The sequence below is a fragment of the Squalius cephalus genome (assembly GCF_949319135.1).
Source record: "Squalius cephalus genome assembly, chromosome: 1".
In the NCBI taxonomy this organism is placed as follows: domain Eukaryota; kingdom Metazoa; phylum Chordata; class Actinopteri; order Cypriniformes; family Leuciscidae; genus Squalius; species Squalius cephalus.
Window position 1 is genome coordinate 24,522,467 of NC_137122.1, and position 27,963 is coordinate 24,550,429.

General features: G+C 38.4%; 1 long non-coding RNA gene across 3 annotated transcripts; it reads right to left on the reverse strand.

Moving 5' to 3' along the window:
- Positions 1 to 27,882, reverse strand: LOC307170762. Of its 3 annotated transcripts, XR_013823442.1 has the most exons (5): positions 16,793 to 16,858; positions 16,491 to 16,624; positions 14,363 to 14,489; positions 10,146 to 10,205; positions 90 to 726 (listed from the first exon to the last, which is right to left on the reverse strand). It is a non-coding gene; the product is annotated as an uncharacterized lncRNA (long non-coding RNA). The 3 variants fall into 3 exon arrangements; XR_013823440.1 differs by lacking the exons at positions 10,146 to 10,205; positions 16,793 to 16,858 and adding an exon at positions 26,649 to 27,882 and having other exon boundaries at positions 1 to 728; XR_013823441.1 differs by lacking the exon at positions 10,146 to 10,205.
- Between the last annotated feature and the right edge of the window lie 81 nt (positions 27,883 to 27,963).

Genomic DNA, 27,963 nt, shown 5'->3' on the forward strand with positions numbered 1-27,963 from the left:
ATAGTTTATATACTCTTTATTATATACAGAAATGGAACAAGGTGAACATATAGACAGTTTGTGAACCCTGTTTTGTTATTAGACAGTTTAATAGAACTTTTAAAAAAGTCCAGTACAAACGTAACTGCGCTCGTCAACGGCAGCTGTCACAGTTGCTAGGCGACAAGAACAATTCTCCATATATGACATTTAACAACAATGGCTCAGTCCGACCTCAGTGGCGTTTCGAAGTGCAGGAGTGTCTCAAAACTGGACATGTCAGGTGTTGGTTCCGACGGTTACGCTGGCTGTCCACTGCTGTGCGAATATCTACTTCTTTCTGTCTCGTTGCGTACAAACACACACACAAAATCTCAGTCTCCCAGCAGACTCATTCACACAAGATAGCGTCTCATTACAAAGTTGCCATGGCGATATGCGCGCTCAGAAATCTTCCCTATCGAGAAGAAAACAGATCAGGATAGACGGCACGCAGAGAAAATGAGTCTTTCATCAGGGCCGAAACCAAGGTTTGATTAGTTCCTGATTATTGTCCTTTTCAGTGGGCAGCAGAAGAGACGAGAAAACGACAGGTGTAATTGGGTTTGAAGCAGCGCTGTTTTTAACACACACTGCGTTTCTTTAGAGCTGGTTTGTCGTCATCGGGCCTGAAGCGGTTTAGTCTGTAAATGAAAGACGGTCGGAGGCCTGATGTATGACCCATGAGAGACAACGGATGAAAGCAGCCTCTGAAAAAATAATAACAATAATAATATGAACAATATTTTGTCAGCATATGAGTCACAGATAACCTATACTAACAAATAACATCAGATTTAATAACCAATAAAGTATACACATCAACATTTGCAGAGAAAAGACGCCGGTTTGGAAAGGATTCAAAGACGAGTAAATTATCAAGTAGACAATTAGTGACGTTAGAAGTGAGTAAGCTACATTGTTTGTTTTATTTTCATATCAGTGAATATAAGCAATCAAATCCATTTAATCAGTCTTTATTCACACGCAAACTGATAACTTTGGCTCACGCCAGGCCTTATCAATTTTATTGTTTTATTTTTACGGTTCACCGGCTCAAGGAAAAGATAGCAGGGTCAGTAATTCAATGTCAAACACGTCACATTAATTGCAATAAAAAAAAAAAAGCAATACTTTGGCAGCATTTGCTTATTGTCTATGGATTATTATGCATGCAGTTGTATGAGCTTAATTTAAGTGAGTGTTTGAATGGAATATTTGTGCATAAATAAAAACAAATAATGAATAAATAACGGAAGAAAAATCTTATGTAAAAATAATTATTATTTTACTAGATTATTCAAGAGAGAAAAGAAAGAAAGAAAGAAAGAAAGAAAGAAAGAAAGAAAGAAAGAAAGAAAGAAAGAAAGAAAGAAAGAAAGCTGACATGTCCTGAATTGTGACAATTTCCTAATTCTTTGAATATTTAAATTTTCAGATTAATTTATTAATGCAGTGATGCATGCAGTTTTTATGAGCTCAATTTAATTGAGAGGTGATATCTGTACATGTACGATATTCAAACTAAGATTAAAATGTTGAATAAGGATGAACAGTTACAGCTCCTAAGATAAAAACTTTCTTCATACACATTTGAAATGAAAATATTGATGTTGATTTAAAAAAACAAAACATCATGGATATGCTGTGTGTCAGGAAGACTAACACCTTTTTTCTTTTTTTTTTTTTGCCCTGGGTCCTGGTTAAGTACTGCCCGTGATCTTTATTCATCAAAACAATTGAATGTTAGAATGGATGGATGGATAGATGGATGGATGGATAAATGGATGGATGGATGGATGGAAAGAAAGAACAATGGATGGATAGATGGATGGAAACGACAGAACGATGTATGGATGGGATAGATGGATGGATGGAATGACAGAACGACAGATGGATGGATAGATGGATGGAATGACAGAACGACAGATGGATGGATAGATGGATGGATGGAATTAAAGAACAATGGATGGATGGAATGACAGAACGATGGATGAATGGAATGACAGAACGATGGATGAAAGGATGGAATGACAGAACGACAGATGGATGGATAGATGGATGAATGGAATTAAAGAACGATGGATGGATGGATGGAATGACAGAACGATGGATGGAATGACAGAACGATGGATGAATGGATGGAATGACAGAACAATGGATGAATGGATGGAATGACAGAACGATGGATGGATGGAATGACAGAACAACAGATGGATGGGATAGATGGATGGATGGAATTAAAGAATGATGGATGGATGGAATGACAGAACGATGGATGGAATGACAGAACGATGGATGAATGGATGGAATGACAGAACAATGGATGGATGGGTGGAATGACAGAACGATGGATGAATGGATGGAATGACAGAACAATGGATGGATGGGTGGAATGACAGAACGATGGATGAATGGATGGAATGACAGAACGATGGATGGATGGATGGAATGACAGAACGATGGATGGATGGATGGATGGAATGACAGAACGATGGATGGATGGAATGACAGAACGACAGATGGATGGATAGATGGATGAATGGAATTAAAGAATGATGGATGGATAGATGGAATGACAGAACGATGGATGGAATGACAGAACAATGGATGGATGGGTGGAATGACAGAACGATGGATGAATGGATGGAATGACAGAACAATGGATGGATGGATGGAATGACAGAACGATGGATGGATGGATGGATGGAATGACAGAACAAAGAATGGATGGATAGATGGATGAATGGAATTAAAGAACGATGGATGGATGGATGGAATGACAGAACGATGGATGGAATGACAGAACAATGGATGGATGGATGGAATGACAGAACGATGGATGGATGAATGGATGGAATGACAGAACAATGGATGGATGGGTGGAATGACAGAACGATGGATGAATGGATGGAATGACAGAACGATGGATGGATGGATGGAATGACAGAACGATGGATGGATGGATGGATGGAATGACAGAACGACAGATGGATGGATAGATGGATGAATGGAATTAAAGAACGATGGATGGATGGATGGAATGACAGAACGATGGATGGAATGACAGAACGATGGATGAATGGATGGAATGACAGAACAATGGATGAATGGATGGAATGACAGAACGATGGATGGATGGAATGACAGAATGACAGATGGATGGGATAGATGGATGGATGGAATTAAAGAATGATGGATGGATGGAATGACAGAACGATGGATGGAATGACAGAACGATGGATGAATGGATGGAATGACAGAACAATGGATGGATGGGTGGAATGACAGAACGATGGATGAATGGATGGAATGACAGAACAATGGATGGATGGGTGGAATGACAGAACGATGGATGAATGGATGGAATGACAGAACGATGGATGGATGGATGGAATGACAGAACGATGGATGGATGGATGGATGGAATGACAGAACGACAGATGGATGGATAGATGGATTAATGGAATTAAAGAACGATGGATGGATGGAATGACAGAACAATGGATGGATGGATGGATGGATGGAATGACAGAACGATGGATGGATGGATGGAATGACAGAACGATGGATGGATGGATGGAATGACAGAACGATGGATGAATGGATGAAATGACAGAACGATGGATGAATGATGGAATGACAGAACGATGGATGGATGGAATGACAGAACAACAGATGGATGGATAGATGGATGGATGGAATTAAAGAACGATGGATGGATGGTTGGAATGACAGAACGATGGATGAATGGAATAACAGAACGACAGATGGATGGATAGATGGATGGATGGAATTAAAGAACGACAGATGGATGGATAGATGGATGGATGGAATTAAAGAACGATGGATGAATGGTTGGAATGACAGAACGATGGACGGACATCTGAAAGTTAGTCTTGATAACTGCCAGTGAATACGTTAGTCTATCTCAGCTGGTGACTTTAACATGAACTCTTGTTATCTGCTAGTGTTTGTTTGCTCAGTTCACAGTTCATCATGAGATAAACCTTCATTGATTAAACAGTAAATCAAGAATAGATGTGAACATTAAAGACGTCATGAAACTGAATTCACAACAGATTTAAAGAGATATTCTGTCATCATTTTCTCAACATCACGTCGTTCCAATGCCAGACTGTCAATTTCTCCCAAAAAATTATTCAATCTGAGACGTTCAATTTGAGACTTATTCAATTTAATATGCACTGATGAATTATGCACATTATACACAAGTGACTTTTCTTTTAAAATACACAAGCATTGATTTCACATTGATAAGTTAATTGTAGTCATGTAACTGTTGGATTTCATGACAGTGCTGTTTCATGGTCAAATCTGATCATGTAATGTTCTTCTTGTTTTGGTCTGTGTTGAGACTGACGCAAGTATGTGCACATCGACATCATTTCCTACAGATCAGTGTGAAACCTGAACACACCAAAGAAACCACTGTAGAAAACAGCAGTCATACATTAGCATGAAACACCTCAGTTTGCTCCTATACTGTAAATGTGCTTTTCCTTTCAGAACATGCAGTGCATTCGGTGTAAACAAATTAAAAGAAAAAATAATAATTTGCAGTCCCAGCACTCTTTTCTAAATAACATTAATACACTGACCGTGTGTTTCGCTCATATTAAATATACCGTTGAGCTATGATGATAAATTATCCCCTCCAAATCTCATTCAAATGAAATAATGATTGGCCTTTGTGTCAGATACAGTAGTGAGAGCAGCTGATTATAGTCTGACTTCAGTCCCACTGTAATATTTCTCAGTCATACGTCATGATCTCAACGACCTCGTTATGAGCTGCTGCGGTATAATAGTGTCTTACATAAACGGCGTCTGTTTGAGATAATGGCAGAGAGATGAATGAATGCTGCAAGATGCTTTTCAGCAGAGAGAGAAACAAACTCAAGTGTGTGTCTGTTAATTGGGGCTCCATTCAGGTCATTCTGAGCAGATAATTACACACAGGCTCTGGGGTTCTGTTGAAAACACAATCAATGCCATAATTCACAAAACTACAAAGAAGTGAGTCTGAATTCAAGATTCGATGGATGGATGGATAGATGGATGGAACGACAGAACAATGGATGGATGGTTGGATGGAACGACAGAACAACGGATGGATGGATGGATGGATGGAACGGCAGAATGATGGATGGATGAATGGAGCGACAGAACGATGGTTGGATGGAACGACAGAACATTGGATGGATGGAACCACATAATGATGGATGGTGAGATGGAACGACAGAACAATGGATGGATGGTTGGATGGAACGACAGAACAACAGATGGATGGATGGATGGATGGAATGACAGAACAATGGATGGATGGTTGGATGGAACGACAGAACAACAGATGGATGGATGGATGGATGGATGGAACGGCAGAATGATGGATGGTTGGATCGATGGAGTGACATAAAAATGGTTGGATGGATGAATGAATGGATAGATGGAACGACAGAACGATGGATGGATGGATGGATGGATGGATGGAACGGCAGAACAATGGATGGATGATGGATGGAATGACAGAACGATGGATGAATGGTTGGATGGATGGATAGATGAAACGATGGATGGATGGATAGATGGAACGCTGGATGGATGGATGGAACGACAGAACACGGATGGAACGACAGACCAATGGATGGATGATGGATGGAATGACAGAACGATGGATGAATGGTTGGATGGATGGATAGATGGAACGATGGATGGATGGATGGATAGATGGAATGATGGATGGATGGATGGAACGATGGATGGATGGATAGATGGAATGATGGATGGATGGATGGATAGATGGAATGATGGATGGATGGTTGGATAGATGGACAGATGAATGATTATTCTGTAATCCCTGCCATTTCTAGCTTGTACTATCCTGAACGATGGCTAAAACATTGTATTAATATCATTTCTCATGTTTATTGCCTCTTTAGATGAATCGTTTGATGTATTCCTTCACAGCAAGTTGTAATGTAATGCAATGTAGAGTTCACACACACACACACATACACATTCACACAGGTATTGTGAAACCTCTGTCCGCTTGCACTTGCTGTGTTTGTTTAGGGAGAGTTTTAAATAAGGAACACCACATATGTGGTGTTTTCAGCTTTTCACTCAAACAGCTGGATTTCTCTCAGAGACTCACTGTGGGAAAACAACACACACACTCGGTCACATGATGCGGGCGTTTCCTGTGTCCTGCGGGGAGTGAAACATTCATTGATCTGTTATTGGTAACGAGCTGTTAAACTGAACATGTCACAACCTCAGAAATGGCCACAGCATCTGTGTGAAAGTGATGTAAGCAGAGTCAAGAGCACTGATCGGCCGGTTGTTCTGGAACTGTCTTCAACATTACATGTCTCAAACTGTGCTCAGATTGGTCAAAGTCTGCAATCAGAAGTCAAAAATCACAACACAAACTCAAAATATTCTCATCACATTCTCCCATGATCACATGGTTTGTGCTGCAATCCCTGAATTATTGTGTCTCCAGTGCTGAGCGAAACATTCATTGATCTGTTACTGGTTCTAACTATTAAACGAGTAGAGAAAAGACTGTGAGAGACTGTGATGTGATGTGATGGAGTGATGTAAGCAGAACTGTATGTTCTGATTGGCTAAATGAAAATGTAAAAATAAGAATCTATCTATCTATCTATCTATCTATCTATCTATCTATCTATCTATCTATCTGTCTGTAAATCTGTCTATCCATCTGTCTGTATGTCTATCTGTCTGTCTATCCGTCTGTCTGTATGTCTGTCTATCTATCTATCTATCTATCTATCTATCTATCTATCTATCTATCTATCTATCTGTCTGTATATCTGTCTGTATGTCTATCTGTCTGTCTATCCGTCTGTCTGTCTATCTGTATATCTATATATCTATCTGTCTGTAAATCTGTCTATCCATCTGTCTGTCTGTCTATCCGTCTGTCTATCTATCTATCTATCTATCTATCTATCTATCTATCTATCTATCTATCTATCTATCTATCTATCTGTCTATCTATCTATCTATCTATCTATCTATCTATCTATCTATCTATCTATCTATCTGTCTGTCTGTATATCTGTCTATCCAACTGTCTGTCTGTCTGTCTGTCTGTCTGTCTGTCTGTCTGTCTGTCTGTCTGTCTGTCTATCTATCTATCTATCTGTCTGTAAATCTGTCTATCCATCTGTCTGTATGTCTATCTGTCTGTCTATCCGTCTGTCTGTATGTCTATCTATCTATCTATCTATCTATCTATCTATCTATCTATCTATCTATCTATCTATCTATCTGTCTGTATATCTGTCTGTATGTCTATCTGTCTGTCTATCCGTCTGTCTGTCTATCTGTATATCTATATATCTATCTGTCTGTAAATCTGTCTATCCATCTGTCTGTCTGTCTATCCGTCTGTCTGTCTATCTATCTATCTATCTATCTATCTATCTATCTATCTATCTATCTATCTATCTATCTATCTGTCTATCTATCTATCTATCTATCTATCTATCTATCTATCTATCTATCTGTCTGTATATCTGTCTATCCAACTGTCTGTCTGTCTGTCTGTCTATCCGTCTGTCTGTCTATCCATCTATCCATCTATCTATCTGTCTGTATATCTGTCTATCCATCTGTCTATCTATCTATCTATCTATCTATCTATCTATCTATCTATCTATCTATCTATCTATCTATCTATCTATCTGTCTGTATATCTGTCTATCCATCTGTCTGTATGTCTATCTGTCTGTCTATCCGTCTATCTATCTATCTATCTATCTATCTATCTATCTATCTATCTATCTATCTATCTATCTATCTGTCTGTCCATCCATCTATCCGTCTATCTATCTGTCTGTATATCTGTCTATCCATCTGTCTGTATGTCTATCCGTCTGTCTGTCTATCTATATATCTGTCTATCCAACTGTCTGTCTGTCTGTCTGTCTATCTATCTGTCTGTATATCTGTCTATCTGTCTGTCTATCCGTCTATCTATCTGTCTGTCTGTATATCTATATATCTGTCTATCCAACTGTCTGTCTGTCTATCTATCTATCTATCTATCTATCCGTCTGTCCATCCATCTATCCGTCTATCTATCTGTCTGTCTGTCTGTCTGTCTGTCTGTCTGTCTGTCTATCTATCTATCTATCTATCTATCTATCTGTCTGTCTGTCCATCCATCTATCCGTCTATCTATCTGTCTGTATATCTGTCTATCCGTCTGTCTGTCTGTCTGTATATCTGTCTATCCATCTGTCTGTCTGTCTGTCTGTCCATCCATCTATCCATCTATCTATCTGTCTGTATATCTGTCTATCCATCTATCTATCTATCTATCTATCTATCTATCTATCTATCTATCTGTCTGTATATCAGTCTATCCATCTGTCTGTATGTCTATCTGTCTGTCTATCCGTCTGTCTGTTTATCTATCTATCTATCTATCTATCTATCTATCTATCTATCTATCTATCTATCTATCTATCTATCTGTCTGCCTGTCTGTCCGTCTGTCCATCCATCTATCCGTCTATCTATCTGTCTGTATATCTGTCTGTATATCTGTCTGTATATCTATCTATCTATCTATCTATCTATCTATCTATCTATCTATCTATCTATCTATCTATCTATCTATCTATCTATCTATCTATGTCTGTCTGTCTGTCTGTCCATCCATCTATCCGTCTATCTATCTGTCTGTATATCTGTCTATCCATCTGTCTGTATGTCTATCCGTCTGTCTGTCTATCTATATATCTGTCTATCCAACTGTCTGTCTGTCTGTATATCTATCTATCTGTCTGTCTATCCGTCTGTCTGTCTGTCTATCTCTCTGTCTGTCTGTATATCTATATATCTGTCTATCCAACTGTCTGTCTATCTATCTATCTATCTATCTATCTATCTATCCGGCTGTCCGTCCATCTATAGAGACAGAGGTCTGAAAATAAAAAGAACGTTTTGTGTTTTAATACAATGTTTGAAATTTAAACCATAAATATAACGACAGAATAAATATTGAAAATACATAATATTTAAGATTCTGCAATAGATCCTAAGGTTGTTTTATGTTTTGAATCTTTTTAGTTTTTGTATTTTCAGTTTTTGTCAATGTTTTTGTAATTTTTATTAGTTTTTTTAATGTCTATATATTTTTAATAATTTTAATATCAGATTTAGTTTTAGTTATTTCAGTATAGTACACTAATATTTATATTTTTTGTCAGCTAACATTTCTTATATTTTCATGGTTTAAGTTTTAGCTGACTATAATTACACTGGAATATATAGACTTAATGTGGAGAGCAGAACAAAATATTTGAGTTCAGACTGAGACATCAGACTCTGAGAATATTGTTGAAAGCTCTTGTGAACCTCTAGTGAAGACACGTTTGAGATGAGTTTTTCGAGAGGCAGAGACTAAGACAAATGTCTCCATTTGATCTCATTGTTCGCTCAAAGACATATTACGGTGATCTAGTGTGATTCTGTTGCTCGGGTGTTCTGACCGGTTCTGGCGTGAGATACTCCAGCGTCCGGTGGATGATTGTGGAGGCAGATGGACGTCCAGGTGGAGATGGAGTACACACTGCGCTCTGACGTACCTCCACACACACACACACACACACACACACACACACACACACACACACACACACACACACCGTTTGCATTCTCTGAAGCTTAAAAATGCAAAACCAGCAACACACGCTGATGCATCCCTGTGGTGTGTGTGTGTGTGTACATGAACTTTCATCCCATCAGTGAGTCAATGACGAGCAAGTGTGTGTGTGTGTGTGAGAGAGCCTTAAAGTGCTACAGGTCTTTACAAAGGGCCTTGTCACCCAACCGCAATCCTAGACTGCTTTACTGCTACACGGTTAAAAAAAATAATAATATTTGAAGTTGTATATAAAACAAAGAAAATCAGTGTAACTTGTAATCTTGTAACAGTGTAATCATTTGTGAAATTTACTTGCAATTTCTAAGTGAAATTTTTGTGTGTGTGTGTATTTCTGTGTGTGTACCGTGGGGAGAACAAGTATTTGATACACTGCCGATTTTGCAGGTTTTCCCACTTACAAAGCATGCAGAAGTCTGTAATTTTTATCATAGGTACTCTTCAACTGTGAGTGACGGAATCTAAAACAAAAATCCAGAAAATCACATTGTATGATTTTTAAGTAATTAATTTGCATAAAATGAGAAAGAGAATAAAAAGAGATATAATAATTTATATGATTCATATAAAGAGAAATGTCTTAAACTATTGCATAATCCTTTCATGTTAAATGGGGTTACGATAAAATGTGTTTATGTGCTGCTTAATTCCTAAAATTGAATTACAATTAAATTGAATTCAAACGGAATTAATTAGTGCTGGGCAACGATTAATCACGATTAATCGCATCCAAAATAAAAGTTTGTTTACACATAATATATGTGTGTGTACTGTGTATAATTATTTTGTATATATAAATACACACACATGCATGTATACATTCAAGAAATATTTGCATGTACACTTACCTAAAGGATTATTAGGAACACCATACTAATACTGTGTTTGACCCCCTTTCGCCTTCAGAACTGCCTTAATTCTACGTGGCATTGATTCAACAAGGTGCTGAAAGCATTCTTTAGAAATGTTGGCCCATATTGATAGGATAGCATCTTGCAGTTGATGGAGATTTGTGGGATGCACATCCAGGGGACGAAGCTCCCGTTCCACCACATCCCAAAGATGCTCTATTGGGTTGAGATCTGGTGACTGTGGGGGCCATTTTAGTACAGTGAACTCATTGTCATGTTCAAGAAACCAATTTGAAATGATTCGAGCTTTGTGACATGGTGCATTATCCTGCTGGAAGTAGCCATCAGAGGATGGGTACATGGTGGTCATAAAGGGATGGACATGGTCAGAAACAATGCTCAGGTAGGCCGTGGCATTTAAACGATGCCCAATTGGCACTAAGGGGCCTAAAGTGTGCCAAGAAAACATCCCCCACACCATTACACCACCACCACACAATGGTAACAAGGCATGATGGATCCATGTTCTCATTCTGTTTACACCAAATTCTGACTCTACCATCTGAATGTCTCAACAGAAATCGAGACTCATCAGACCAGGCAACATTTTTCCAGTCTTCAACTGTCCAATTTTGGTGAGCTCGTGCAAATTGTAGCCTCTTTTTCCTATTTGTAGTGGAGATGAGTGGTACCCGGTGGGGTCTTCTGCTGTTGTAGCCCATCCACCTCAAGGTTGTGCGTGTTGTGGCTTCACAAATGCTTTGCTGCATACTTCGGTTGTAACGAGTGGTTATTTCAGTCAAAGTTGCTCTTCTATCAGCTTGAATCAGTCAGCCCATTCTCCTCTGACCTCTAGCATCAACAAGGCATTTTCGCCCACAGGACGGCCGCATACTGGATGTTTTTCCCTTTTCACACCATTCTTTGTAAACCCTCGAAATGGTTATGCGTGAAAATCCCAGTAACTGAGCAGATTGTGAAATACTCAGACGGCCTGTCTGGCACCAACAACGATGCCACGCTCAGAATAGCTTAAATCACCTTTCTTTCCCATTCTGCCATTCAGTTTGGAGTTCAGGAGATTGTCTTGACCAGGACCACACCCCTAAATGCATTGAAGCAACTGCCATGTGATTGGTTGATTAGATAATTGCATTAATGAGAAATTGAACAGGTGTTCCTAATAATCCTTTAGGTGAGTGTATATACTGTACATTTATACATAATTTATATTATATACAAATATTTTATACATAAATAAAAAAATCTTAAATGTATACATTCATGTGTGTGTATTTATATATACAAAATAATTATACACAGTACACACACATATATTATGTGTAAACAAACTTTTATTTTGGATGTGATAAATCGCGATTAATCATACTAATTCAAACTTAAAGGGGTCATCGGATGCCCATTTTCCACAAGTTGGTATGATTCTTTAGGCCGGGTCTTCGTGTAAAGTTTGTAACATACTTTGGTTAAAATTCCTCAATGGTTGTGTAAAACAACACTCTTTTACCTCCTCAAAAACAGCTCTGTTCACAGCGACCGTTTTGGTGTATGTCTCTTTAAATGATAATGAGCAACTGCTCACCCCTACCCAAGCGGCAACCTCCCCGTCTCTCTCTTGAAACCAACACGGAAGTGAGTTAAACTGCAATTCATTAACTGGCCGCTTGGCCTGGCTGCAGAAGTGAGTCAAATCTGTATCTCCCTCATGTTAAAATTACCAACTTTACAGCAGAAAAAAACATGTTTACAGCCTGGATCTCTATTTGGCTTTGGTCTATACAGCTAATTTTGCCCTTCATAACAACTGTGAGGGGGGTGAATTTTTTTATAACTCATCCGTTTAGTTGATTAATATTTAAATTTAAGGGTGTGGCCACTTGAGTGACAGGTGGATTCCCGCTGATGTCAATGCTAGCCGTTTGTCTGCTGTTACTAGCCGTCACTTCACCTCAGCAAATGTTAGCTGCTGAACTTGCCTTCTCTGCAGTGTTTGTGCTTTTTTTCGGGATTATTTCATACAATTTAATACTTGGGTACAAAGCCCACGTCTTTGGATTCAGTCGTTGTCGTCGAGTATCGTTCGAGAGAACAACCAACGCTGTATTTCAGTTGTTTTCCTCTGTGGACATGCACTAATGGATGTCTGACAATTTCGTTGCTTTTTGGGGTTTTCAAATTTAAAACGTCAATAAAGGCTCGTTCGTTCTGCTCTCAGGGAACAGATGGATTATAATATGCTTATGTACCGTCAGATGAAATCATGCAGGCGTCGGCGCTTTCTCCGCCCGTGCAATAATTGCACATCCATGAATGAGCGCGGATTTTCTAGCGCATTTACTTGCACTTCAAAGGCAATATATCTATGGTTTAACGGTTGTTTAACCCATTTGAGAGGCGGCCAAAATCAGAATTTAAAATGGACTGAATAAGCTCTCTACGAACTTGAGCGATGCCGCGCTGACGGACCATGAAAGAGTGACTGACATGTATGCACATAAATCACTGTCACACACAAACACTCTCGAAGTAATACACAGTCTCACTTGTAGCCATGTATTTTAACTATTATAATATTTCGAAGAGCAAAAACAGGAACTTTTAATTGGCTTTACATCATCAGCTAACTCGATCACGTCGAGCTAGGTGATTTCAGATAGCCAGGCTCCTCAGCTCCACTCACGCCCCGCCTGTTTGCCTATTTTCTGTTATCCGGGAGTGACGCAAGGCCAAGATGGCGACGGACGACTCCGCCCACTTTAGGCTTCAAAAATGCTCTTCAGAAACCTACGGGTGACGTCACGGACACTACGTCCATATTTTTTTACAGTCTATGCCCCTACCCCACTCTTCCATGGGGCATGTCGACACAAGACACATAAAGTGCTGCCATGGCAACCTGCAGGCAGAAAGTATACAAATGGCTGAGGGCGGAAATATGCTAATACGGGAAATATGCTAATACGGGACAGTCCATCAGTGGTCAGGGGCGGAGCATGAGCAATATGACATCATATTACTCAGAAAATCTAAACGGCCTGATTATTGAGAGTGTTTAGGCTTTTTGAGGATAAAAAAAGGAGTGAATGGAATTTTTCATTGTATGGTGACTGCGTCCACACACTGCAAAGACACATTTATATTCAAACACCATATAAAAGTGAATTTTGCATCCGATGACGACCCCTTCTAAACATGGTTCTAAGGTTCTAAATATGATGCGCCTGTCAGAACCCTTTAAGCTTCTATATAGAACCTTTTCTTCTAAGAGTGTAGCGTGATGAGAATGTTCTTAGAACACGTTTGTTAGCTGAGGAGTGATGCGTCTAAAAATGATACCGTTCTGCTTCAGCTCTATGGAAATATCCTCGCTGCTTTTCCCTGCCAATAACACGAAGGCTGACACAACCGTGAGCGTATGTGTGCTTCCTTTAGATATTTCTGTCTATAGCAGCGATGTTCCTCAGATCCCACGCCACCCCCTCCCACAGAACGACAGCGAGGAAGAGGAAGAGGAAGGGTTGTAGTTGTAGATGTGGAGGCTGTTGAGCAGAAGTTGCGAGTGTGTGGGTGGAGGTGAGATCGAACACGACGAGCTGCTCTTTTTGTTATTTACAAAAGAAACACACGATCACACACACAGAGGATTGACAGAACCGTCTGTGTTTTCACTGCGCAGACAGACAGACAGTATAAGAGCTTGTTCATGGATGACGGGAATATTGAACTCAAATATCTACTCTACTCACCCTCATGTCGCTTGAAACCTGTATGACTGACTTTCTTCTGTCGAGGACAATGGGAGGCGTTTTGCTGAATGTCCGAGCTGCTCTTTTCCATTCAATGGAAGTGAATGGGGACTGGGGCTGTCAGGCTCTAAAAAAGATAATAAAAAGGCATAATATCAGCTGTGAAATGAAACATTATAACTTTTTTATTTAATTTACTTTTCACAACCAGATCTACTAGTGCAGGTTTGGATGCCAACCCCCAAAATATATAAGACTATTTTATATGACTGTTAAAAAATTGCTGCCTTAAATTTTTAAGTACAATAAACTTGGATGTTTAAGTCATTTCAACTTAAAAATGTTGAGTTCTTGTATAACTTATAAAAAGTTGAAAATTGCTTAAAGTCCGCGTGAACCGGAAGTTGCAAACGACTTTTCTCCAGTGTTGTGACGTATTTCCCAGTGAAACTGAATATTGAACAGAGGGCAGGGTTTTACTTTAGCGATCCTCCTCTCCATCTCTCACTCATAGCAGACTAACGGTTTGAGGGGAGTGGTTAAGCGTTTCCCAACCCAAGCCGTCAAACCTACATCATCAGAGAAGGAACGCCATTCCAGACCGGAAGTAACTTTTCAGACTTTGATTAAAGATTACGACGGCAAACAATTTTTTTCTGTGTATTAACTTGCATGGATTAATTTTTTACCACAAGACTAGTAATATGCGCTAACAAAGTAAATAGGGTCAATTTTGATTTCAGTTGGACTTTAACTTAGTTTGATGAAATATAGCAATGTAAAAACATATGTTGCCATAACTTGTTGACCATTTAATTTGTTTTACAATGTACTTAATATCTTATATTACTGAGTATAAAAACTCAGTTTAAGTGCGATATTATAAAGACAACAAAAATGAACTAATTGTTTCCAAAATTTAATAACTTTTTATATTGTCGTTAAATTAAATTAAACAGGTAAAATGTTATCGAAAAATATTTATCTTACTTTATTATGTTAACCCTTTTCACAAATAATAAAAAAAGAAAATAATTGCAATTAATCTCATGATTTCTGACCAGACTTTAGAAAGCAGATTGAATTAGTAATCATATTATTCATAATCATAAATTATATTGCCAATGTACTAAAGCACATTTATAAAATATTATCTGAAACTATTTAATTAAAGGGCTATGTATCGGATCTAAATGCTTTTCTCAACAAACAAATAAATAATTAAAATAACTTAATTGCCATTAATCTCATGATTTCTGGCCCGTCTTTTATATTTTCATTGTATTAAATGACATTGAATTAGAGAAAATAGCCAAAGTATTATATGAAAATATTTACTATTTATTTAAAGGACTATGCATCTGATATTAACACTTTTTTCAACAAATAAATACATTTAAATAATTGCAATTAATCTTATGATTTCTGACCAGACATTAGAAAGCAGATTGTAATAGTAAAATAAAATATTAATTATAAAATATTATCTGAAAATATTTACTTAAAGGACTATGTATCGAATATTAATTAAAAATATAATTTAAAATAAAATAATTGCATTTAATCTCATGATTTCTGGTCTGTCTTTAAAAAGATTTTATATTGTCATTGTATTAAATGACATTGAATTAAAGGAAATTGCTTAAGTATTACATGAAAATATTTACTATTTATTTAAAGGACTATGCATCTGATATTAACACATTTTATTTAAAAAAAAGTTTTTTATAAATGCAATTAACCTTATGATTTCTTCTCAGTCTTTAAAAAGGCGATTGTATTAATAATCAGATGTTTAATAACATTTAATTAACATTTTAAACACATTAAGTCCTAAAATCTTTTTTTCCTCAAATTGTTTATGAATCCCTTAGAAACCCCAGTAGTACACCAATCAACCTGATTCACAAAATCATGTTTTGATGAACATTTGTGTCAATTATATTGACAACCTGGAACCAGAAATTGCCTTTTGCCTTCCTAAATTACAATTATTTTAACAGATCTCTAAAACAGACTGGGTTTCAAAGTGACGCACTCGAGATACAATCCATAACTTGCTGATTTCGATCGCATGAAAAGTATGTTGGCCGTACAGTAAGTGAGTGTTTCTTCATAAAGGGCTGACCTGTAATCTGCTCCCCATCAGACGAGTTGAGCTTCAGGTCACTCATGACTATAACTTAGAGATGAATGTAAGAAATGCCCTGGTTCATGTGGTCACTGGGTCATTACCGACCCGCTCAGGACACTCAGTGAGACCTAAAAGAGACATAAATTAGTCACTAGTTGTCATTTATGAGCATAAGGCTTTAAAATTAATACATAATATAAAATTCATACAGTAAGAGGAGGGCTTTCAAATTAATATAGAGCAGCTCAGAAGACATTAATGAGAAATGTTTGAGTTCATTTAGATCTCTGACTTACCAAATCTGACTACGGTTTGAGACATTGTTGAGACTCTGAGGAGACACATGCAATAATCTTTGGGATCTTTTTCTTAGGAGAAACATCTGAGAAGCAGATTTGAGCAAGAGTCTTAATTTGCTCTCCATTTAATCTCATTCTAACTGCGATATGTGAATGAATCCACACACACACACACACACCGTAATTTTCCCCCACAGACATCGAGCTGTTTGTATCATTAAAGTGCTGGCCATGGGTTGCCATGGGTAACGTACATCTGAATATTTCCACTTTGCATAAATCATTTTACAGCCTGATCAGACGGTAATAGATTAACATCTGATGTAGAAAATATCTCAAAGGCGTCTGACTCACCCGAGTGAAAACCTCTTCAAACTCACGCAGAGTTTTTCAATGAAGCGCTTTTCAGCATATTCTGTTTCTGAGTCGGCTTCACATTATTGATACAACATCCACATTCACATCTGACCAACAGAGCACAAATATACAGAATTAAGGGTATGACACAGCTACAACTGCGATTATATAATAATATTAATGTCTTACAAATTTCACATTTTGTTAAGGTTGTAAATGTTAAGATATTTATTATATTATTATTATTATTATTATAAACTAGAGATGCACCGATACTAAATTTCTCCGCCGATACCGATAGTTAAAATCAATACCGATTTTATTAAACGTACAGTATGGCATTTTTCGCCACTAGGGGTCGCTAACTTCTTTACAATAACAAAGGCGTAGTTTGATGACGCAACACATGCTAAGAATTATGGATGTTGTCGTCAAAGTCAAGTCGACCGATCTAATAATGTTTATGGTTGACTGAATACATCGATGCTTTTATCATGACTGTGATATAAAGCAGTTCGGGATTGCTAAGAGACAGCTATCAGCTCCACACGCGACGCGAGCTCCCGCGGATATAAAAGGAATATGGACATTTCATCGAACTACACGCAGAATTACTACTCACAGGTCAGTTTATTAGACAAATTAAACTTGTAAGGTAATGCAGCGCTGTTTCACCTGGTCTAACATTACACTATCACACTAAACTGCATTTGAATGTGATGAAAAGTATGTGTTAGTTTGTCTGTATGAGACTAGCAGTAAGCTAGATCAACATTAGAATAACATACATATCATATTCTAACATTTTATCATTGTTGAACTATATAACATTGATTAGTTTTATGTAAATGTGCTCACCTGTATAATAAGTACATGTAGGAGCGGTCGAAGTCTCGGACGTGGAGCTCTCATTTATATACTGTCTATGGGAGCTCTAGGCATCTCGAAAACACCGCGCTGATATTGATTCTCGTTTTAGTTCTCCTTTTTTATCCAAAGTCTGCTTGCCATGGTCCATAATGTTTGAACGAAACAACAACAGCGTGCAAATAGACATTGCGAACTCCACAGTTGTCTGCGTCTGTCGCTTTGGTTAATCAGAGGGCTCTGCTCATCATAGCTCTGGTTACCATGGCAGTACGCGCGGAAATCATAGGCGGAAACCAGGGACAACGCGGATATGACGCCATTGACTGCGACAAAACGGAAATAAAGAAACGTGCCGTGTCTAAAAATTAAATTAAAATTTCTCTTGGTTTGAAAGTTGTTGGAAACAGTCGGGATAATGTAAGTACACAACTAAAAAAAAAATACATAACGTAGATATAGTGATTTTTTCTAATTTTAAAGCAAAAAAGTTACATATTGTGCCTTTAAGGAAAAAATATCTCTTGCAATTAATGCTGCAAACTATATCATAGGCTATAAACTATACTCTATCACTTGGTACATTACTATAATATTAGAGGTTAAAATGAACAACAAAGCTATTATATTCAACTGCTATTTATTTCCAGATATTTACACTCAAATAAAAGCTGAAATGTTTGTATACAACTCAGTTGCACATAAGGTGGGCTATAGTTTTCATAAACATTTCTTCATGGCAAATTTTTTCAACCATACATATATAATTAACAGTAAATAAGCTCTTCTCCTATAGCTAACTAACTGTGAGCACTGGTTAAGGGGTAAATGCAATATTGTTCACAAGCTGTTTTACTGACGTCTTTCCGCGGTTGAAACACTGGGTAAGTTGTACTGTATCTTTCAACATACCTTCTGATATTCATGCATGTTTTTCTAGATATAATTTACTAAAGTGGGGAAAAAATACTCGCGCGCTGCTGCTTGACTGAGGCGCTTAAATCGGCCAGTCACGTACGTGACATTTAAGATCGTCAAACCGCCATTTATTGTTTGAATTTCGTGATAAAATGTACAGAATTTGAAAGCTGAGACTTTGTTTCTTATCAGAAGTAACCGAACACAAAGCTCTGTGCGATTATTGGACGGGAGGCGTTATAAATGATGTGTGATGTAGGAAAAACCGTAGATCTGGCAAGTCAACCCTGTTGAACTACGGGTGATCCATAGGGTCAAATAAAGCCTGCATCAACGTCGCTATTTTTTAACCGTTAAAACGTTATTGTTGCGTTAACTTGCCCTAAATCCAACAAAAGAGAGATTTTATTCACACACATGAGTTGCAGTCTGACACGCTTTCCCGCACCCTTTTGATTGACAGGATATAATCGACACTGATAATCGACTGTTTTAAACAATCGGCCGATTGTCTGATGAAGAACTTTTTTTCTTGGTATGAAGATCATTTAAAAAAAAATCTAAAGAACCTGTCGTGGAATGAAAAGATTCCATGGATGTTAAAGGTTCTTGATGGAACCATTGATGCCAATAAGAATGATAGACCAGCTCAAAAGCAACATGGCATTGATGAAAAATAAGGTAATATTCAGGTACATCTGATAATGCATGAATTAAAGTTTCATAACTTGATTTAGTAGCACAATACAAAACAGCTTTCAGTGTGAATGTATGAAAAGTTTGCAATTGTTTATAACATATGATTCAGTTAAAAGCCCCACATGTTCTGAGGACAGCTTGTGCAAAGACCAAACGTTTATGTGAATAATTTTCCTGTCCCATGATGCCAATCTTCATACAATGAGTGAATACTGTAAGAGATTTTCAACACATGAGGGTCATTTATCTGTACAGTGTGACTTATTACCCACAGACAAGCACATAATGCATTTGGACAGATTTCTGACACAGTTGGACAGAGTTGCTATCAGAGTTAATCCAGATCAAGAGCTTAAACAGCGAGCGGCCTCGTTTTCTCCATTAGCATCTAAAAATGTTTTCAAGAAAGATTTCTACTCTGTGAACCTAACCAACCAGCTGAATCACAATCAATCAATCCTTACAAATATGATTCAAATGTTCTTTTGGTCTTGCTCGTTTTCATATACCAAGGAAAGTATTATGAATTAATGATGATTCTCTAACGATAAGCTTTAAAAACAACATGCACAACCGTTCAAAAGTTAGTGGTTTAATAGTGCGATTTATTGTTTTGAATGAAATTATCACTTTTTTTTATTCAGCAATGATGCATTAAATCAATTAAAAGTGACAGTAAAGACATATAATGTCACAAAAGTTTCGGTCAAGTAAATAAATGCTGTTCTTTTTAACTTCCTATTCATCAAAGAATCCTGAAAAATAAAATGCATCATGGTTTCCACAAAAATATTAATCACAACTGTTTTAATCATTGATAATAATCAGAAATGTTTCTTGAGCATCAACTCATCATCTTAGAATGATTTCTGAAGGATCATGTGACAGTGACACTGAAGACAGTATATATTCACATAGAAAACAAACAAAAACAAAAATTATGCAAGATTATGCAAAGTAAGATCCATTATCATAAAGAATGGCCTATTATACTAGTCAAAACAAACACAGAACACATGATGTCTCTTCCAAGCTTTATAACGGCCTCGGGTCAGAGGTCACTCTTCCGCCAGAACTATAGACTCTCTTACAGCCATTACCGGAAGCCAGCGATTATAGTTTATAAAGTTATAAATATGGTTATTTTTTACAAAACGCATCGCTTCCCTTCAGTAGGCCTTTATTAACCCCCTGTAGCCGTATGGATTACTTTTATGGATGCACTTTTTCAGGCTTTAAAATCTAAGGTACCATTCACTCCCATTATAAAGCTTGGAAGAGTCAGGATATATTTTAATATAACTCTGTGTTCGTCTGAAAGAAGAAAGTTATATACACCTCGATTGGCTTGAGGGTGAGTAAATCATGGGGTGATTTTCATTTTTGGGTAGACTAACTATTCCTTTAATTCAAGTTAGAATTTTGTTCTTAGGAGAAACAAATTTGAGCACAGTTTGAGATGTTGCTGTTGAGACACATGTGAGATTACAGTTGTTCTTTAAAGATCTGAGAAGCAGGAGACATAATCCATTTGCTCTCCATTTAATCTCATCGCCGTGCAGAAGGAACAATTGTGATATTAAGATCTCATTTGTGATTTTTCTTTCCAATGAGACAACACTGGTTTGACCCTGATAACCCTGTCTCTCTCTCTCTCTCACACACACACACACACACTTTAAATAGTAAGATACACGGATACGCTTGGTACTGGAACTCTTCCTGGTGGCCTAATGCCAGTATCTTTATCACGAGGAAACTATTACAGAGGCATCTGAGGTCTCCGGTTAATGGTGGTTATGCAATCACTAGTACAGGTTAGTAGAAACTGCAACAAGTGCTTTACACGCATACCAGGTTTGTTTCCCCAGGGCCTCAGATAGTTTACAGCACAAACATGCAACCGCACCGTGCAAACACATGCAAGAAATCGACACATCAGCAAAGAGAATTTAAAAAAAAAAAGAATCCCAGAAACTGTTGGTTCAGACTGACAGGAAGTAAAACTTCTTCAACTATATGTGACCTCGCCGCACTGGTTTATTCACAGACACACCGTGGTTAAAGTGTCAACTCTGATTCTCACTTTCGTGGAAGTGAAACCGAGCTAGCTAAATACTAAACACATCAAAGCAGAGAAACATATTCATATAAATAGCTTTATAATATTTTATATTTCGTCGCTGTCGGGCAGAAACCTTGTATCTCTATATTTCGTCTTTTTCTTTTCTTTTCTTTTCATAAACTGGTCAGCCTTCACGTCTTTCTGTGGCTTTTACAAAAACCTAAAGGAATAGTTCACCCAAAAATTTTAATTATCCCATAATTTACTCACCCTCAAGCCAGTCTAGCTGTATATGACTTTCTTCTTTCAGACGAGCACAATCTGAGTTATATTAAAAGTTTGAAAATATTCAAAAGATTTTGAAGCCCAAAAAAGCCCATCCATCCATCCATCCATCCATCCATCATAAAAGTAATCCATATGGCTCCAAGGTGTTAATAAAGGCATCTCTGCTTGTAATAAATTATGAGATAATTTTCATTTTTGGGTGAACTAACCCTTTAACCATTGAAAAGTATTAAAAAGAGGTTGTGACTAAACCTTGTGACTCCATTGGCTCTTCAAACTGTCAGTCAAAGTATATAAGTACATTTTGTATGTAAATTTTGTATTTGAGGAGCGGAGAAGAGTGTCTTAGTCAGTGCCGGTCCTAGACTTTTGGGGGCCCTAAGCAAAACCCTGCCAGTGCGTTCATAAAACCCTCAGAATGACTCCCAACCCCTTAATCTATTCTTTCAGAACAGTTTCATAGTCAACAAACAACAGAGAGTTGAAACGTTCAGTTCAGTAAACAATAGGACAAATACAACAGAATTATCAGGCTGTTGTCACTTTAAGACCGAATGCACATATCTAATGCCACATTTGATTACTTTCCAAGCTGTTTATGCTCACTGTAGACATAACTGAATGTGTTTAAGTTAAAAAGTCCCCAAGAGGGACATTTTGACATTTTTAATAGTGAAAATAGTGAAAGCGACATGTGAAGGCCAAGTATGGTAACCTATACTCGGAATTTGTCCTCTGTATTTAAACCATCCAAGCTACTGCACACACATTAGGAGTAGTGAACACACACACATACACACACTGCAAACCGTGGACACACACACACAGCCGGAGCAGTGGGCAGCCATTATGCTGTGGCGCCCGGGGAGCGATTGGCGGTTCGCTGTCTTGCTCAAGTCATTTCCTGCCGGTAATGAAACCAGCAACCTTTGGGTTACAAGTCAGACTCGCTAACCATTAGCTCACGACTGCCCCTGTGTATTTATCCTTTCAAGCGCACTCCCGAAGCCAAAAGTAGCCTGTACTTTTATCTCTATCTTGAATCACGCGGACAGAAAGCAATTGTTGAACAGCGTCTCTTTCACATCTCAATACGCTTTTACACATGACGTTACATGCTTCGACTGATTTGGATGTTACGTACGGGTGACAGTGCGCCGCTTTAAAAGGAAGGAATGAAAATCGTTGGACGCCAAAATCCAAACCGAAACTAAAACACAGCCCTACATAATTCTTGAGAGCAAGGGGGACCCTGAGGGCCCTACGAAACTTGTATACTTTGGGCCCTATTTTAAGGATCTAAGCACATGGTCTAAAGCGCAGGGCGCAAGTGCACTTCGGGCATGTCCGAATCCACTTTTGCTAGTTTAACGACGGGAAAAATGGTCGGTGCGCCTGGCGCATGGTCTAAAAGGGTTGTCCCTATTCTCTTAACAAGTAATGGGTGTGTTTTGGGGGCGTAACGTGCAATAAACCAATCAGAGTCTCCTCTCCCATTCCCTTTTAAAGCCAGTTGCACTCGTGCCATGGCAGAATTTTATAGTGGAAAGACTGAACGCTTCTCTAGTGAGGAAACAGATCTGCTCGAGGTTAAAGCGTGCAAGCAAACCATCTACGGGACAAGCCGGATTCCACCATATCTTTATGTACACAATATTAATCTTTTACATTATAATCCTTTTATTTTTAATATTTGGCTGGTTTGTGTGCTGCTGTCCCTGTGTGTAGTGACCATCTTTCCGTCGAGGAAATACAGTTGACGTGTGTTCTATAAACTTCATTTATTTATTTTGCAAACAATCGTAAGTTCGTAAAGCATGTAAAGGAAATCAGAGGCCGATCAAATCTCTCGCACGGTCTCAAAACTGTGTCCCTTTCCCCCATTGGCCACAGCCTCACCTGACTACCGTCTAATCAAAACACTCTGACATCATAGGTACAGCCCACCTCATTACATAACAGAAACGTACATAAATACATATAAATTCATACACAACATTTCAACAAAGGCTCCTACACTGTGTGTGTAATAAGCAGTGTGTATAAGAGTGTACGCGTGTTGTGGACCCGCCTATAGGCACACATTACTAATGTACCCTTTAAATAACCAAAAAATATTGCGCCATTGACTTTAGACCAGGTTTCAGTTGGTCAATGGTGCAGTCTATTTCTGTTGCCTCAAAATAGCAACGTGCCAACAATGCGCCTGAACACACCTCGTTTTCAGACCAGCACGCCCATGGGCAAACAGATGAGCGCAAATGCATTTGCTATTTAAACAACGTGGCGCAGGACTTGAAAATGAAAACTGCGTCAGGCTGAAACTAGCAAAAAACACTTGTCGCGCCTGGCGCTGCATTGCACCGGGTGTATAATAGGGGTCGAAGTGTGTGGGGAGGACCGGCACTGGCCTTAGTCTAGCATTTTTTGAGCGCCCACACAGCTACAGTAAACTTCATAACCTGTAAGTTGATGAAAACATAATGTGATGCACTTACTACCTAAGATGCTGCCGTTCTAATGCCGGAAAAAACACGTATATGTCCAAAATTCGCTGGTCAAAAACTTTCTTCTTCATATTATGTAAATGCACACGTTGTATAGAAATGCTATTTTTAATTTGTTTTTTAATCATTTTAGTTATGCAGTTTAATAATGAATGTTCTTGTTTAGCCTCCCGGAGCTGTTTTCCTGCACGGACTTCCTCCGCCTGAGGAATGCAGCAGACAGCCAGAGAGGAAAGTACACCGGGCCATTATCGTAGGGAACGGAGCCATCGGGAGGGGAAAGAGAGAGCGGCAGACGAGGGTACGAAACAGTAGCGCGCTGTGTGCTGCATGGCCTGCTGGGAACGCCACAATTTAGCGGACAACCTTTCAGCCCGCGGAGCAGCGACTCCTGCTAATGAGCCATCGAGACACGGGCTGCTGGCATGAGACTGCAAAACACACACACACACACACACACACACACACACACACACACACACACACACACACACACACACACACACACACACACACACAAATGCAATGACAAGGCCTGGATTTGCATGCATCCCACCCTGAGATCGCATTAAAGATCTCTCTCTCTCTCTCTCTCTCTCTATCTCCAATCAGCCCAGTTGCTGAATAATACAAAGCAAACACTGACCTACTTTTACACACAGGGAACATGCGAGAAGTAAAGCCAGGACTGGATTGGGCTAGAAGAGCTGGACTGGAGCAAGAGCGGAGAGAGAAAGAGAGGAGGAGCAGAGCATTCATCTCTGCTAGTTCAACTGGGATTAGATCGATGACAGACGCTCAGGTGCGATAGATAGGCCCATATAGGGGACAAGAATGCATGTCTTACCCCTTTTCTGCTAAAAACACCCAGTCAGGGCCACCCAGTCTCGATTCCACACATCATTTGCGAACCACACAACATTAATTCTCTTTCAAACAAGCATGTATGTAATGTAAACAGTCTTTTTAGCATCTACAGGTGGCTTTGATATAAATTAAACGGTCCCACTTTATATTAAGGGGCTTTAAGTACTATGTACTTACATCAAAAATAAGTGCAATGTACTTATTGTGTTCATGTTGTATTGTAAAACAATTTTGCTGCTATTGAGGTGTGATGCGGGTAAGGTTAGGGACAGGTGTGGTGGATTGGGTAGGTTACATAAATTAATTACAGCTGTACTTACATGCAGGAAGTTTTTAAAATATAAGTGCAATGTAAAAACATGTAGGTACACAATAAGTCCATTGTATCAAATTATTAATTTCAATGTAAGTACATAGTACTTAAAGCCACTTAATATAAAGTGGGACCAATTAAACTATTATTTATTGTTATTTAAGTGCATGATGAAAATAATTCATGATCCAATTCATGATAAAACATTTCATTTCATGTGCATAGAAATAATATATATATATATATATATATATATATATATATATATATATATATATATATGATTGCAACAATAGTGTATTTGTTTTTTTAATTCTAATTATTTGATTTACAGTCAAACCAAAAATTATTCAGACACCAGGTATATTTTTTACTAGTGGGTGCAGGACAATATAGTTAATTTATGTAAGTGAAGATAGCAAAATAAAGTAAAAAGTGACACATCATACCCAAAAATTCTACATACAGTGACTACTAGTAAAATGTATTCAAATATGGGACCAAAATTTATGTGGGACCATGTTGCTAATGCGACCTTTTTACAGCACAGACTGAACAAAATGAAGCATTGCTTGGTCATTGGTTGAGCTAAATTGCTATTATCTAATTGTGTATTTAAATTTAACAGCGGACATATATTCAACATAATTCATCTGTGAGACAGTCTAACAGAAGGATGGACAAAACCTGTGAAATATAAACTGATCTGATAACTCTGAGTTCTTGTCATATTACCGTTTTCTAAACTATAGCGAATAAACTTTGATAATGTGAGAAATGTTGAAAGTGTACAGCACATGATGGGGCTAAGATGATGTATGCAAAATGTCATGTTTGCCAAAAATGTGCTTAATTTGAATTAAATTAACATCACAATGTAATGGAAATCGTAATGGTCCCACAAACTGGCTTCATTTTCTCTCAAGCCAACTATAATTGTTTTTTCCTCTTGATTCTGTGGTTATATCTAACCTGGACATGGTTTCACGAATCCCCTGCGGTCAGTGGATTGCAGTCCGTCTCTCGCTCCGGGTTTTCCGAGTGTTGGTAATGTGATTAAACACGGAGGCACCCAGAATACCACAGGCAGGAGGGCCTCTCCTTTCCTAGAGGCCAGTCTCGTATCCTCCTCTCGCTCGCTCGCTCACTGTGAAACACACACACACACACACACACACAGAACGGGCCCTCATGCATATGTCTGATCTACACACACTTTTTTACCTCTGCCTCTCGTTGATATCCATGCAGGAGGTGGGTATTTTCCATTGCATGCCAGGCAGACAAGATCAGACAGGCTCGTTCCACTGCCCCGAAGCCAAAACACATCCCTGGATCCGAACGCCACAGATCCGGCTGCTTTCCAGTGGGCCTCCAAAGTCTTTTCAACTTTTCTGTCGGCCGTCATGCTGAGAGATAGACTTGGCAGATTTGCTTTCGACAAATCGTCAGGAACAGGCCGACAGATAAACGAGGTTTTAAATGATTCTGTGAAACACTGAACGAATGCATCTCAAACACTGCAGCCAACATCATCAAGAGATGTTGACATTAGACCTGGAAATCAAACCGCAAACGACACCTTTTCCCCTCGCCTTTGAACGATAAAACAAAGACAAATCAACGAGTTTCTAACAGATCAGTTTTTCCTAGACCGCTGCGAGATCTAAAACTGAGACTTTTTACTCAAGTCTCCTGTTTCTCAGATGCAAAAAAACCCTAGTAATCTCCCATGTGACTGCAAGAGTTTCAGAAGAGACGTCGAAAACGTCTGGGGTCCGTTCTTTGAACCTGATGATGATAGGACAGATGCCAGATCTTCTAATCATGATTGATCTCTGCCTAATTTGGTTCTTCAAAAAATTAAATATCTGGATTAAGTTGTCTGATATTACTGCGTGTTCATTGGAAAGCATACATCCATACCTGAAACCCTGATCAGCAATGAAATGATTGGCTGGCGTCAAAACAGCAACGTAATGACATCATGTAATTAAAAAGGAAACGGCCAAGCAGGAAAATAGGGTGCTCTTATTAAGATAAGACAGTAGCAATGGCTGGGAAAGACTTTCACCTTTAAAAAGACGCAGTCTAATCTTGTTTATGTGGAATAAGCTTCTCCTGAGCAGGTTTAAGCTTACAGACCTGTTGCTCGGACAGCAACTCCAGGATGAGCTTCGAAGAACCTGTCAAATCGTCAACAGTAAAACTGAGAAACCCAGGTATGAAGAGTGGACCACCTGAGCTGTTCTTCACATTCATTTTGACTCTCTAGACTCTTACATGA